The sequence below is a fragment of the Dermacentor andersoni genome, chromosome 7 (assembly GCF_023375885.2).
Source record: "Dermacentor andersoni chromosome 7, qqDerAnde1_hic_scaffold, whole genome shotgun sequence".
NCBI lineage: Eukaryota > Metazoa > Arthropoda > Arachnida > Ixodida > Ixodidae > Dermacentor > Dermacentor andersoni.
This window is the reverse complement of record NC_092820.1, coordinates 44,793,116-44,808,260: the sequence shown is the minus strand read 5'-3', so window position 1 is coordinate 44,808,260 and position 15,145 is coordinate 44,793,116. Positions and strand designations below refer to the sequence as shown.

The 15,145-nt window shown below is 42.9% G+C and overlaps 1 long non-coding RNA gene across 1 annotated transcript in view; it reads left to right on the top strand.

Moving 5' to 3' along the window:
- LOC129385878 (uncharacterized) overlaps positions 1-15,145 on the top strand; it is a 47,361-nt gene that overhangs the window by 13,327 nt on the left and 18,889 nt on the right. The window contains exon 2 of the long non-coding RNA XR_008613366.2: positions 3,579-3,679. This is a non-coding gene — a long non-coding RNA (uncharacterized lncRNA). The remainder of the gene's footprint in view (positions 1-3,578; positions 3,680-15,145) is intronic.

The following is a 15,145-nucleotide window of genomic DNA, read 5'->3' as shown; positions in this document are numbered from 1 at the left end:
ACGGCTTTTTCACAGCAAGTTGGTGACCGTAAGGGTTGCAGATCAAGTCTCACAACTTTTGTTTGAGTGCATACCATTTGGTGAGCTCACCTTTGTGCATCCTAAACCACATTCGAGGTGTGCCACCGAGATAAAATACTATAGTATACGCTGGAGAGCATTATAGTAGAGTCCCACCGGTTATTAGTGCTGACGCGTTCGTACAGGCTGATCAAGTGCTCGACATCTTCCCCATTTTTCCTCGAGAATGCGCCAGGACCACGCGGAATGGAGTGTGCAATGGGCGTGGTCGGAGCTTAAGGTGCCAGGCGGCTGAGTCGAGCTGTCGTCTCCGGGAGCCATGATGGAAGGCTCGACGTGCTGTCCACTGCGAAGCTCCGCGACGAGTACAGAGAACGTCCGCATCCACCAAATATGTTACGTGGAAAGACGCAGACGAGAAAGACGCAGACGAGAAGCTATGTACAAGAATATTTACAAATGAATACGCGGCACTTGGGCAAAAGACAACAGCCTGCGCTAGCCTCTGATCGTCGTCCTGATCCTTTTTACACCGCTGGCCTCTTATTCATAGTTACTGGTCTATAGCTATATAATACCTTGATATTGACCCGCTGTTGTTGCTTAGCAATGTAGCAGTTGCGCTTCTAAGCAAAAGGTCACGTGTTCAGTTCGCGGCCACAGCGGCCGTATTTCGATGGGGATGAAATGAAAAAAAAGAAAAACAAGGAACGTCCGCGTACCGTGCAGTGGGCGCACGTTAAAGAAGCCCAGCTGGTCAAAATTAATATGAAAGGCAGGCCATAGTGACTTTCATAATGAGACGGTGGTTTTGGCACGTAAAATCACAGATAAAAAAAAAATTGATATCCCTGTTGATGATTCGCTTTCCGCGGGCAAACCTGAGAATTTATTTTCGGCATGAACTCTCTTCGCAGTGACAACACAGACACACAAAAATAAAAACAGATACTTGACACCGTCGAAATATGGGGTAAGACATAATTAAGACAATTGTTGCGGATTGACTAATTTTTGCGCAATGTAATATATTTCATGTAATGAGAGGACCTATGCTCCGTGCACAGTTTACTTGACGTGCGCATTGTCTTTCGATCACTGTTGCGAGCATGAAAAAATGCATTCCGACCCACTGTGGTGGCTCAGTGGTTGGCATCGTCTGGCGTTCGATCATCACATGGACAGATTTCGTTTTCCTTTCAGGTAATGAAAATATTGCGTGAACGCATTGTGTGTACATAACGCTTCCGTGTGTGCGTAACACGTGGCGCATCGTTTAGTGTGTAGGCAGCCCTTCATGTAAGTCTCGACGAGTGTCTTAGCCCAAGCAACAACAATCGTGACGAAGAGAAGTCCGCTTGTCACAACGTTGGCCCCAGCGACATTGCCCGTTCTAGCATGTCGATCGCCTCAAGCCTCCACCTTATTGTGAATTTCTGGCTTGCTTTTGCTTACGCATGTAGCACTGAAATGAGAATAAAGAATGAGTTCTTCAGAAAAATACAGTTGAGAAGAAATTTACGGGTAGCAGCTTTCGTATGGCTGTGGTCGTGCATGGTTGTTGCAGATTCAGCAATAACACGATCGACAAGAGACTGACAAATGGTGTGAAAGTTGCAGCGTGGACTCTGTAAGATAGGATGCTGTATAAAGCCGTGGGAGGGGCGGAGGATGGAGCTATTTCACTTACAGGAACTTCACGTTTATTTACAGAGCTTTAAAATAACTTTATATGTGCTGTCGTAGTATACGAGTCCGTGCAAAAACGAGAATATTTTGGGTACGCAAGTCGTCATGACTGTGCAAACCCTCAAGGATTTTAATAGCCAAATTACTTTTTACCTTTAATTCCTCGTACTCGTGTTTTTGTGACAAGTAACCACTCCGCACATCTTAAGAAACCTAAATGCGAAATCGCCACGGGCATATGCCAGCAGGAGATAGACAGGCATGGTGGCAATGACGTTTGACTAATGTCAATTATAAGGTTGCTATAGCCTATATTCACTAAGTGAGCAAGCGAATAATCCCTTTGGCACAAAGGAAAATGCAACTTCCAACAAAACTTAATTGCACGGCTTTCTGCGGTGAGCCGCGGTTAGCGCCAGAATCGGCCAATGAGCGCGGTAAAAGATAAGAAAAGAGTTTCAATAAAATGAATCGCTGTAGTGTAGGGCCCCTATGCCATTGAGGCCTCACACTGTAACACGGTCCCAGTATACCATTGGAGCCGTGTGCCGCAACGATCCACTTCATTTTTCATTCTTATAGCCCGTTGTCATCGGCTCAGGCATGGCTCGGAGGCCATTGTGCCGCGATTATCAATTTTATCGATTACTCAAGGCTATGTGTTATAAAAAACGGAATGGAAAATGAAATGGAACGCTGCAAAATATGGTTCCTGGATTCATTTGCTGCACTACCGGTGTCGATTGTTGAAAGTCAGCCGCGCGCACACACATGCTAGGTGCGGCAGAGTCTAAAAACAGAGATGCAAAAAAAAAAGAAAAAAAGCTGTACGGTGAATCCACATACCCATTTGTTTCCAGTTATAATAGCTAATTCCAATTGGAAAACGAGAAGTGCATTTTATTTCCAGTTAAAAACTACCATCTCCACTTGTTTTCAGCTGAATGTGGAAACACTCAAACAAGTAGTGCTGAGAATCTTTGCGCTGCGCGTTCACTTACTAAGGTGTATCACGTAGCCAAACAACCATACCCTGCGCAGCAACTTATTTCGCCATTATGACAGCGAGACAGGCTCATCTAATTAAATTTCAGGCGCAGGCTATAATAGTGTTATATAATTGTGAATTTCTAAACGTGAGCGCCAAGGATTACTCTGGATTTTATAGTTAACAGTGACGAATATGTAAATAGCGCGCCGATTTGAACTTTGTGATTAGTTTTGACGATTGCCAATCATGATGTACGCAGTCGCCACGTAATTGCAATGTTCCCTTGCTTCCTCAGCAAAAGTTTTTCGGGTTAAAAGCTATTTGCCGTTATTCTTTCCTTTTGACAGTGTTTATGCTCATTCAGCGTTGTTCAGCCATGACACCGGTTTAATTACAACCACATGAAAACAACAGTGAATGAGGCCAAGGAAGACATAAGGTAAATAACTGCGCTGATTATAATAAATTTAGAAAAATAAATAGTTAAAGAAGTGAAAGTGGACAAAAGGAAACTTGGCGCAGGTGGAAGCCGAACCCACATTTGCCGCCTGACACGTGCTATGATTTCAACAGTATAAATTTCATTTTAATTTTTTATTTCTATGCACTCGAATGCTTCTGTTTGCTTTCTTGGCTTCATTTTCTATTGGTATCACGTGATTGCAACTGTGCGAAATGGAATACGTGGTTCTCCTCAACCAGGACTGTGTTTTATTCGTCCACAACAACAGACGGTCGCAATATTTCGATAATAATGTAGCGACGTTCACGTATCGTTGAATAACTGCAACAGAATAACAGTAACAGTGTCGTGGAGTAACAACTCTCGAGTAACAGTGAGAACGCGTCCCGGTGATTTCTCGTGATATTTGGGCAGACCGACGCCATGGGACCGGAAGTCCACCTTGACAACCTTGGGCTTCTTCGGAGGCGTCGTCCTGTTCGCCGTGGTCTTCGTTGTCCTCCTGAGCAAGATTGGTGAGTCGTCGTTGCTGGCTGTGGCCACGTTCATTCGAAACATTTGGTGGTTTCATTTTTGGGTGGGGTGACTCTATTTGGGACCGGATGTGGGGAGGGGTACGCGCTGACGTAATCGAAACTGTCATCTTGTTGTACATCCAGCATAGTTCGCTAATCTCTACCAACACATTGAAAGCTATGAATTGGGTAATCATATGGCGTACAGGACGCTGCGTGAATGCTCTCTACTGGCCGTGAATTATTTCATTCATGTTGTTGCCTATGTACCAGCAATAAGTTCAGGTGGAACTTCGGGGTCGTGCTTGCATTTTCTTCCTTGTATATCGTTCTGTGTTCACGCTTAGATACAAACTAGGAATGTGTCATCAGATTATTATATTACCTCGTATTACTATCGATTACCTGGTTTAGTGTACCTTTGGCGCCTTCTACTTCTTGGCGGCGACACTGAATCAAATCTTGGTCCCACAACCAAGGCACAGGAGGACATGTTAGACAATTTAAGTCTTGTGGTTCAACGCTTGGAAACTAGCAACACTACCGTCTTGGAATCATTAAACAAGATCCCTAACATTCATATTAGCCTCAGCCATGACTTGTATTCGAGCGCGTTGTTGAATTAGAATCGAAAATCGAATTCGCACCATCTGCACAGTCTCCGCTAACACCTAATCTAGAAAAAAAAATGCAAGACAATATCAACGATCTGTAAAATCGGCCTAGACGATCGAATGTTCTTATTTTGGCGTTCCTGATACAGTCGAAGAAACTTGGGCGGCTTCGGAGCAGCTCGTGCGCGACCTTTGTTCTAATAAACTTGAAGTCGTGGTAACCTCGGTCGTGAGAGCGCATCGCTCGGTCCACTTTTCGGCGAGTAAGACGAGGCCAATCATTGATAACCTTTACAATAATAAATAAGTTGTGATAAGAAACGGCTCCAGGCTCAGCAACACAGGCTTCAGCATCGCTCGTGATTGTTCCGAGGCCGTCCGAGTGAAGCGCCGTCCCCTGTGGCAGTACGCAAAATCTGTAAGGAAGGACGGAGCCGAAACAAAGCAGTAGCCGAAGCAAATGGCTGCCCTACAGAGTACTAACAATGGATCTTTCCAAATTTGTAGGCATAGTGTCCTGCACTGGTTTCTTTCGTGATAAGGGCGCAGTCACTCATACGCCTCAAATGCTAATGGAATCAAAGCTCTTTCGGTAGTTCCAGATCAGAAAAAGTGCGACTCAATATTCAGAAAAGACGGATTCAGAGGAAGACGGATTCGCCTCGTCTTTCATAAGCTTCACATTAATAACGATGCCTATGTGTGGGACAGTGAGGCTGGATGTGTAATTCGTGTATCTCAGTGATCCACAGACGAATGACGTGCTCATGTCTCAGATTTGACCCCATATCTCAGATTTGACCCCAGGTTCCCATCCTTCTCAAATCTCAATGTATAATACCGATAAAACAATTGTTTTCCTTTACACTAACATCCGAAGTGGCGTACCAAAGAGTGCCGAAATATCTTCACTAATCGACTCATGTTCCGCATCATTAATAGCACTAACTGAAACATGGCTAACTGATGTTATAACAGATAACGCAATTTTTGTCAGCGAAACACGTTTCAATATTTTTTGATGTGATAGATCAAACCGTAGGGGAGGTGGTGTACTCTTGTCAATAAAAGATTATTTGCTGACTGTGCCGGTAATGATTAGTTCATTTTTCGAATGTATATGAGTTTCTATAAAGTGTTGTTCTATTGATATAACTATTGGGGCTATCTACCGCCCTTCTAATATGAATGATTACTTTTCTGCCGAATTTCATCGAGTTCTGTGTGAAATATGGGTTCCCAAACTATAATATACTTACATTCGGTGATTTTAATTTTCCTAGTATAAACTGGTTCACACAATCCGGCACAGCTAAAGAAAGCGAAGCTCATATGTCTCTTCAATCATGTCTTGGTTTCTCACTATCGCATCTTATTACTGGTCCCACGCGTCGCACATCGAGCACCGCCAACATTATAGACCTAATATTAACTAATAGTACTGACATTTGTCGAGACATAGTTCACTTAGAGCGCATTTTCGATCATGACGTAATAACAGGACGCATTTCAGGTTTCTTAAACGAAAAATTAAACAAATCCGATGTTACATCAGCGATAACTATGATTATATTAACCCTGAATTGGATTGTTTCTCTGCTTAATTCTTGAATGAGTATTCCTTACTAACCCTTGAACAAAATAGGAATTTGTTAAAAAATATTTCTATTAACCTTATCAATGAAATTGTGCCTCTCATGCCCATCAAATGTAACAGCAGCGTACCGTGGTTTAATTAGAAGTTGCGGCGAATAAACAGTAAGAAAAAGCGATTTTATCGGCAGTCAGTAAAAAATGCTCGTTTGAGCGCGTGGGAAAAGTACAAGGAATGTGGTAAAGAGTATCAGTCACTCCTAAATTCCACTCGACGTCTCTTTTTCAATCATGACTTGGTATCGCTGTTAACCAACAACCCTCGCAAATTTTGGCGCATCATAAACCCTAGCTTTGATCCGATATTTTGCTTACCGGCAGTAACGCCGTCGTAACTGATGAATCTGAATGTGCTCAGATTTTTATTCAAACCTTTTTAATAGTTTTTACCAACGAAGATATTAGTTCATCTCCCGAAATAAATACGTTTGACAGCATTCGCATGCCTGAAATAGTTAATAATCAAGCTGGTATCTTAGCCTTGGTAAACAACCTTAAAGTTATTAGTAGTTCGGACCACCTTGGCTTTAACAATAAGATACTTTAGAGCACATCACAAAGCATTTCTTCGGTCTTGTCCTGTCTGTTTTCACAATCATTATGAAACGGGCAAATTCACAATGACTGGCGTAGTACCAAGGTAGTACGTACATTCACGTCTGGTGAGCATTCTTCCCCTCTTAACTATCGACCCATCTCATTAACCAGAACCATTTGCAAACTTCTTGAGCATGTCATTCATAGCGAAGTAATTAGCTACCTCGCAGATCATAAATTATTTGCAAATATCAGCACGGCTATCGCAAGGGTTTTTTATGCGACACTCAACTCGCTGGCCTTCCTAACGACTTACATTTATTACTTGACGCGGACTTTCAGGCCGACGCAGTATTTCTGGATTTTTCAAAGGCTTTTGATTGGGTCCCTCACCACAGACTTCTACTGAAATTAGCACAGCTTAACATACACCCTAATGTACTCGCTTGGATTAAAGACTTTATATCGTCTAGAACGCAGTCCACCTCTGTTAAAAATGCTAACTCACCTTCTGCTCGTGTAACATCTGGTGTACCTCAAGGAAACGTACCCGGTCCTCTACTCTTTCTAATCTATATTAATAATTTACCTGACTGTGTAGGGTCCAGAGTTCGGCTCTTTGCTGATGATTGTGTAATTTATCGTAACATTACCACTGACACTGACCGCCAATCCCTGCAACCGGACCTTAATGCAGTAAGCACATGGTGCTCATCCTGGTTAATGACCCTTAACTTTTCTGAAACTAAACATGTGTTTCCCTCGTCGTTCATCTATTATTCCAACCCTTTACATCCTTAATAGCAGTATTGTAGAACTAACAACAACTTATAAGTTTTTTGAGGTGCACCTTCAGGGTGACTTAACATGGCATCAGCATATCGGCCTCACCGGTACGCCTCACTTGGCCTTCTTAAACGTAACCTCAAACATGCTCCCATCCACGTAAAGGAGCTTGCTCACGCTACTCTAATAAGCCCTAAAAATGAAAATGATGCGTCTATTTGCGGCCCCGATCAAGCCTGCGTATTTCTAACATCGAATCCTTGCAGAGCCGTGCTGTTCGTTCTATTTTTTCAGACTACTCATACAATATAAGCGTCTCAGAACTAAAAAAGTGTGCCCTACTGGAAGACCTATCGTATCGCGGTAACTTGCTCGCTTAACACTTTTCCATCAGCTTTATCACCATCCATTTCTTCACGACGACTTCTTTCAGTCACCCCATGCCATCTTTCAACGAGGTGATCATTCTTTCAAAGGTAAACGCGTAAAGTGCCATTCATCCTCTCATGCCAACTCATTCATTCTTCGCACCATCAATCAGTGGAACAATTCACAATCGCACATCACCACAGAAATTGACACAAAAAAATTCCAAGATTTACTTTGCTGTGATGGAAATGTGTAATAATATTTTGTTCATTGTTCTTTTGTTCATACTTTCCTTTCGTATTATGCTTTACGTTTTCATTGCTGTTTTTTATCATTGCTCTTTGTATTGATGTATTGTATTGCTTTTTCTAATATGTAGAGTGTTATTAATATTTGTATCCCACCCATGTAATACCCTCCCCGTGAGGGCCTTTAGGGGTAACATAAATAAATAAATAAATAAATAAATAAATAAATAAATAAATAAATAAATAAATAAATTGCCTCGTACCGAACACTGGAACTATTAAATATCTGTCCATGTCTGTCCAAAGATAATCGACATAGTATTTGTAATGTAAATCTCTTATCACCTTCATAAACGAAATGAAATGTATCTTACATGTCTGACTGACAAATTACATTGTGTAATCATGACTTATAGGGGTAAAAACGGCTTTGTCGAATGTGCAATGACAACTACAACAAATTTTTCATTGCACCGTTCGACATACAGTAGCCGACAAAGAGGTGTCGTATTTTGCATTATCGGTTGTAAATCGGGGTAGAACCCTAGTACGTATGTGTAAACAAGCTCTGTGTTTGAGAAAGTTTGATATTTCCCCAATGTTACGAAGTACTGTTTCTTAGGTAAAATTATTGAAATAATCGGAGCACATTAGTGTTTGAAACTTATGACGAACTGTGCTCTTATAAAAAAATGAGCTGGCGTGGGATACTACACCTACAAATTAAAGAAAGCTATTAGCCTATTGGGAAGACATCGGCATCGATTACAGTTTTACAGTGACGAAGCATGAATTCCAACTGATTGTCAGCGAGCGCTTGTGGCATTATCAATCGTTATTGCTGTAGCTGAATAAATTTCTTACAGTTGCTCGTGGTAGGACAAAAAAACAACAACGTATTTTTGTTTTTCTAAGAATAATTCATTGCACCTAGAACTTGCAGTAATCTACTATTTCGTGACTGGTCAAAAGAAACAATACGAGAGTAGTGTCTTTTTTTGCATATTATTCTTCTTGACGACCAAAGCCAACGTCTCTGGCAGTCGACAGGAAGATTGTCCTAGCAAGCTGTGTGTACACAAAACTAACAATTGTGGGAATTGCTAATGATTAAGCTCTTGGACTGGACCCTTCCGTGCCCGCAAGGGGTACGAAACGTCGGCTGCTATCTTGGGGATTGAATGCCCGCAGACCAGCAAAGTACTGACTTCCAGAGTATAAGTGGACAAAAGAGCATGTCAGCTGAACATCTAAGTATTGCGAAAAATGAATAATAATCCGGCTAGAAAAACGAAAGTTCCTTCTTTTCGAGACTGATGGGATTTATTACGTCATCATCATCATCATCAGCCTGGTTACGCCCACTGCAGGGCAAAGGCCTCTCCCATACTTCTCCAACTGCTCCGGTCATGTAGTATTTGTGGCCATGTTGACCCTCCAAACTTCCTAATCTCATCTGCCCACCTAACTTTCTGTCGCCCCCTGCTACGCTTCCCTTCCCTCGGAATCCAGTCCGAAACCCTTAATGACCATCGGTTATCTTCCCTCCTCATTACATGTCCTGCCCATGCCCATTTCTTTTTCTTGATTTCAACTAAGATGTCATTAACGCGCGTTTGTTCCCTCACCCAATCTGCTCTTTTCTTATCCCTTAATGTTACACCAATCATTCTTCTTTCCATAGCTCGTTGCGTCGTCCTCAATTTAAGTAGAACCCTTTTCGTAAGCCTCCAGGTTTCTGCCCCGTACGTGAGTACTGGTAAGACACAGCTGTTATAAACTTTTCTCTTGAGGGATAATGGCAACCTGCTGTTCATGATCTCAGAATGCCTGCCAAACGCACCCCAGCCCATTCTTATTCTTCTGATTATTTCACTCTCATGATCCGGATCAGCAGTCACTACCTGTCCTAAGTAGATGTATTCCCTTACCACTTCCAGTGCCTCGCTACCTATCGTAAACTGCTGTTCCCTTCCGAGACTGTTAAACATTACTTTAGTTTTCTGCAGATTAATTTTTAGTCCCACCCTTCTGCTCTGCCTCTCCAGGTCAGTGAGCATGCATTACAGTTGGTCCCCTGAGTTACTAAGCAAGGCAATATCATCAGCGAAGCGCAAGTTACTAAAGTATTCTCCATTTACTCTTATCCCCAAGACACAGTTATTTATTACGTGCGACGCCCTAAAGGAGACAAAATACGATATTCGTTACAAGGTAACAGCTGTAAAGCACACGTCAGGAATTGCGATGGTACGAGGCTGCTTCTTAGCTCACGGATTTGGCCCACTTCGCTGAACTATGACGCTATGACTGCGGAAGTGGCCAAGAATGTCCTTGAGAAGAGAGCACTTTCGCGGGCACAAATAAATTTTGGCTATCACCTTATATCCGAGCAACACAACGATCCCAAAGAACACATCCAACATTGTAAAGGTTTGGATTAAGGAGAGGAAAGCCAACATGCTGCAGCTAATAAGCCACGCTACAGATTTGAGCTATGTCAAGCACCTTTGGAAAGAAGCAGAACATTGCGAACAACGGCGATCACAAATTTATTTACTCGCAGCATGACCAATGATGCACTATGCAGTCGTTGACAGTGCCCTGGAATCCATGCCTCGTCACTGTCAAGCAGTAACCGAAGCAAATGGCTGCCCTATAGAGTACTAACAATGGATCTTTCCAAATTTGTAGGCATAATGTCCTGCACTGGTTTCTTTCGTGATAAGGGCGCAGTCACTCATGCGCCTCAAATGCTAATGGAATCAAAGCTCTTTCGCTAGTTCCAGATCAGAAAAAGTGCGACTCAATATTCAGAAAAATATCTCCCTTTCTCGAGCAAACACATTGTGTTATAGTTACATAGGAGTTTGTTTACATGCAGGATGTTACCCGTAACCGTAACCAAATATTTTAAAGAAGTTTCTAACCGCAGCTGAATAAAACCAATGACATATGGCTTGCCGTCAGGTGACGCTCTTTAGAGCATATTTTAGAATATAAATATAAATACCTTCGTATATGGATAAATGAAGGCAATGGATATATGGAAACACAGGAAGAAACCATAACAGTAAAGGGGAAGAGAAATGCAGCCATAATGAAGCACAGAGCGCTATGGGGATACAATAGGTACGAGGTCCTCCAAGGTATGTGGAAAGGTGTAATGCTTCCAGGACTTACTTTTGGAAATGCGGTTGTTTGCCTTAAATCAGGGGTACAATCAGGACCCTACGGGAACCAAAGGTCACTGGGTCACCTCGCATTAGGCGCTCACGGGAAAACTACAAATGAAGCTGTGCAGGGTAATATAGGCTGGACTAGTTTTGAAGTGAGGGAAGCTCGCAGTAAAATTGAGTATGAAGAACGGCTGAGGAATATGGAAGAAAAAAAATGGGCTGGGAGAGTGTTCAGGTATCTGTACAGGAAAAACATTGCTTCACAGTGGAGGAAAAAAACTAGGAAGCTTACCAGCAAGGATGCGGCCTGTAGGGTGGGCAACACAGCAACAAAGACGGTCAAGCGGAAAGTCAGAGAGGCTGAATTAATCTCATGATTGGCGGCAATGGAAAAGAAACCTGCCATGAGTAACTACGTAAGAGGAAAAAATGAAATCAGGAAAGAAACCATTTATGATAACTCAAAGGGAAGCTCATTACTTTTAGAAGCGAGATCGGGATGCCTTAAAACACGCACCTATAAAGCGAGATATAAGAAGGAAGAAGAAGCATGTTCTTGCTGCGGTAAACTAGGGAAACGACGAAGCATGTTTTATTAGAATGTGAAGACGTCTACCCAGCGGTAGATTTAGGCACTACTGGCCTCCTTGAAGCCCTTGGGTTCAACAGGAGCAGTGGTAAAGCAAACATGTCCGCAATAGACATTAGTAAGAGGCGATTGCAGGATTGGTGGAAGAAAATTAGGGAAACAACAAAAGACGGAGACGTACAAAAGCACAGTTCGCAATAATGGATCAGAAAATTTGGGCGTGGTAGTTCATAGTTTTTTTTTTCATTGTTTAACCTAGGTAGGATATTAGGCAGTATTGGTGGCGCAACCCACTGCCCCGTTCCGAAGGGGACGCTCATAACATCCATCCGTCCGTCCGTCCGTCCGTCCATCAGTCCGTCCACCCATCCATCCATCCATCCATCCATCCATCCATCCATCCATCCATCCATCCATCCATCCATCCATCCATCAATCCATCAATCCATCTTTCCGTCCGTCCGTCCGTCCGTCCGTCCATCCGTCCATCCATCCATCCGTCCATCCATCCATCCATCCATCCATCCATCCATCCATCCATCCATCCATCCATCCATCCATCCATCCATCCATCCATCCATCCATCCATCCATCCATCCATCCATCCATCCATCCATCCATCCATTTAGAGTAGAGTATTTAGAGTATATAGGCAAGGGGGAGAAATATATAATTCACTCATATATACCGTTGACCATTACATCGGTAATTACAGGCTAGCAATGCAGGCAATCAAATTAAAGCTTCAAGCTTGGGCGGAGAATAATGGCATTTTGGGAGAACTTAAGAATGGCTTCAGAACAGGTAGGCGTTTAGATGATAACTTATTTGTTCTTACTCAGTTTATTGAAATATCAAAAGTAGAAAGGAGACCGTTATATGTGGCCTTTTTAGACATTACAGGAGCCCATGACAACGTAGACCGCAGCATTTTGTGGGTTATTCTGAAAGGGGAAGGCTTAGGTGACGATTGTCTAAAGCTTTTGAGAGAGATTTACCTAGAAAATACCGTTTGCGTTTAATGGGAAGGAATGAGAAGCGAGAAGAAAGTTCATATCAACAAGGGAGTGAGGCAGGGGTGCCCTTTATCCCCGCTGCTGTTTATGATGTACATGGTGAGGATGAAGAGGGCGCTAAAAGGAAGTAATATCGGGTTTAATGCTTCATACAAACAGGCGGGTACAGTAGTAGAGCAGCAGCTCCCAGGTTTATTTTGTGCGGATGACATTGTGTTGCTAGCTAACAAGCAACGTGATTTGCAATGTCTGGCTAATATCTGTGGACAGGACGGCAACAATTTAGGCTTGAAATTTAGTGTTGGAAAATCAGGTGTTATGGTATTCAATGAAAACAGTGAACAGACAGTGGCGATACAGGGCCAGGAAATACATCGGGTAACAGAATATAAACACATTTGTATATGGATAAACGAAGGCAATATATATATGAAAACACAGGAAAAATATAACAGTGAAGGGGAAGAGAAATGCAGCCATAATGAAGCATAGAGCGCTATGGGGATATAATAGGTACGAGGTCCTCCGAGGTATGTGGAAAGGTGTAATGGTCCCAGGACTTGCTTTTGGAAATGCGGTTGTTTGCTTTAAATCAGGGGTACAATCAGGACTCGATGGAAACCAAAGGTCAATGGGTCGCCTCGCATTGGGCGCTCACGGGAAGACTACAAATGAAGCTGTGCAGGGTGATATGGGCTGGACTAGTTTTGAAGTGAGGGAAGCTCGCAGTAAAATTGAGTATGAAGAACGGCTGAGGAATATGGAAGAAAGTAAATGGGCTGGGAGAGTGTTCAGGTATCTGTACAGGAAAAACATTGATTCACAGAGGAGGAAAAAAACTAGGAAGCTTACCAGCAAGTATGCGGCCTGTAGGGTGGGCAACACAGCAACAAAGGCGGTCAAGCGGAAAGTTAGAGGGGCTGAAATAATCTCATGGGTGGCGGCAATGGAAAGGAAACCTGCCATGAGTAACTACTTAAGAGGAAAAAACGAAATCAGGAAAGAAACAATTCATGATAACTCAAAGGGAAGCGCATTACTTTTCGAAGCGAGATCGGGATGCCTTAGAACACGCACCTATAAAGCGAGATGTAAGAAGGAAGAAGAAGCATGTGCTTGCTGCGGTAAAGCTAGGGAAACTATGGAGTATGTTTTATTAGAATGTGATGACGTCTACCCAGTGGTAGATTTAGGCACCACTGGCATCCTTGAGCCCTTGGGTTCAGCGGGAGCAGTGGGAAAGTAGACATTTCCCCAATAGGCATTAGTAAGAGGCGATTGGAGGATTGGTGGACGAAAAGTAAGAAAACGACAAGAAAACGGAGATGTACAAAAGCACAGTTAGATATAGAGGATGAGGAAATTTGGGTGTGGAAGTTCATAGTGTTCATTTTTTTATTTTTTTTATTGTTTAACTTAGGTAGGACATTAGGCAGTATAATAGCAAGAGCTTGGTGGCGCTACCCACCGCCCCGTTCCAAAGGGGACGCTCATAACATCCATCCATCCATTTAGAATAAACATGTCCGCAACAGAGATAAGTAAGAGGCGATTGGAAGATTGGTGGAAGTAGGGAAACGACAAAAAAACGGAGACGTACAAAAAGAAAGTTAACAATAGGGGGTCAGAAAATCTGGTTATGGGAATTGGCGAGCATTGTTTAACTGCGCGAACAAACGGACCACAAAGGTGGTCCGTTTGTGGTCCGTTTGTTCGCGCAGTTAAACAATGTTCGCTAATATCTACGAACTCGCCCAACAACAAGTTCTTCTAAACTAATTATGAGAATTTATCGTGCGTTTCTTTTTCGTTTTTTTCCTTTTTTTACCTAGGTAGGACATTAGGAAGTATAATAGCAAGAGCTTGGTGGCGCAACCCACCGCCCCGTTCCAAAGGGGATGCTCATAACATCCATCCATCCATCCATCCATCCATCCATCCATCCATCCATCCATCCATCCATCCATCCATCCATCCATCCATCCATCCATCCATCCATCCATCCATCCATCCTTTATACTCAGCTTAATTACGTAATTAAATGAGAGCAAATATAAAAAGCCTTTAATATTCACTTTACGGCCAAATACGTTTCGGTGCGTTGTAGAGGGGTTCAAAACGACCATACCAATTTTTTGTGGCAACGTACATGCTGCGTGGTGATGTTTTTCGGCGTTTAAAGAAACCGCGCGAAATATGAAATAAAACCACGTGACTGCGCTCGTGCGCTATTGTATTCTAGCGCTCTCAACGTTGCGTCGAACCTGTCGCTTATCAGGGACGACGGCGCTTCCTTTCCGTGTGCCACGGACAAAAATGCTGTCGCACTGTGAAGCCGATGCCTAGAACCGCGGCCACTCACTTCGCCGGGCGCACGGTTCTTTCGAACGAAGCACGGTTGTGAGTACTGCAATACGATCGTAAGTGAGCGCACTCATGTGGTTTTAATTAATATTTAGCGGGCTCTTTAAACAA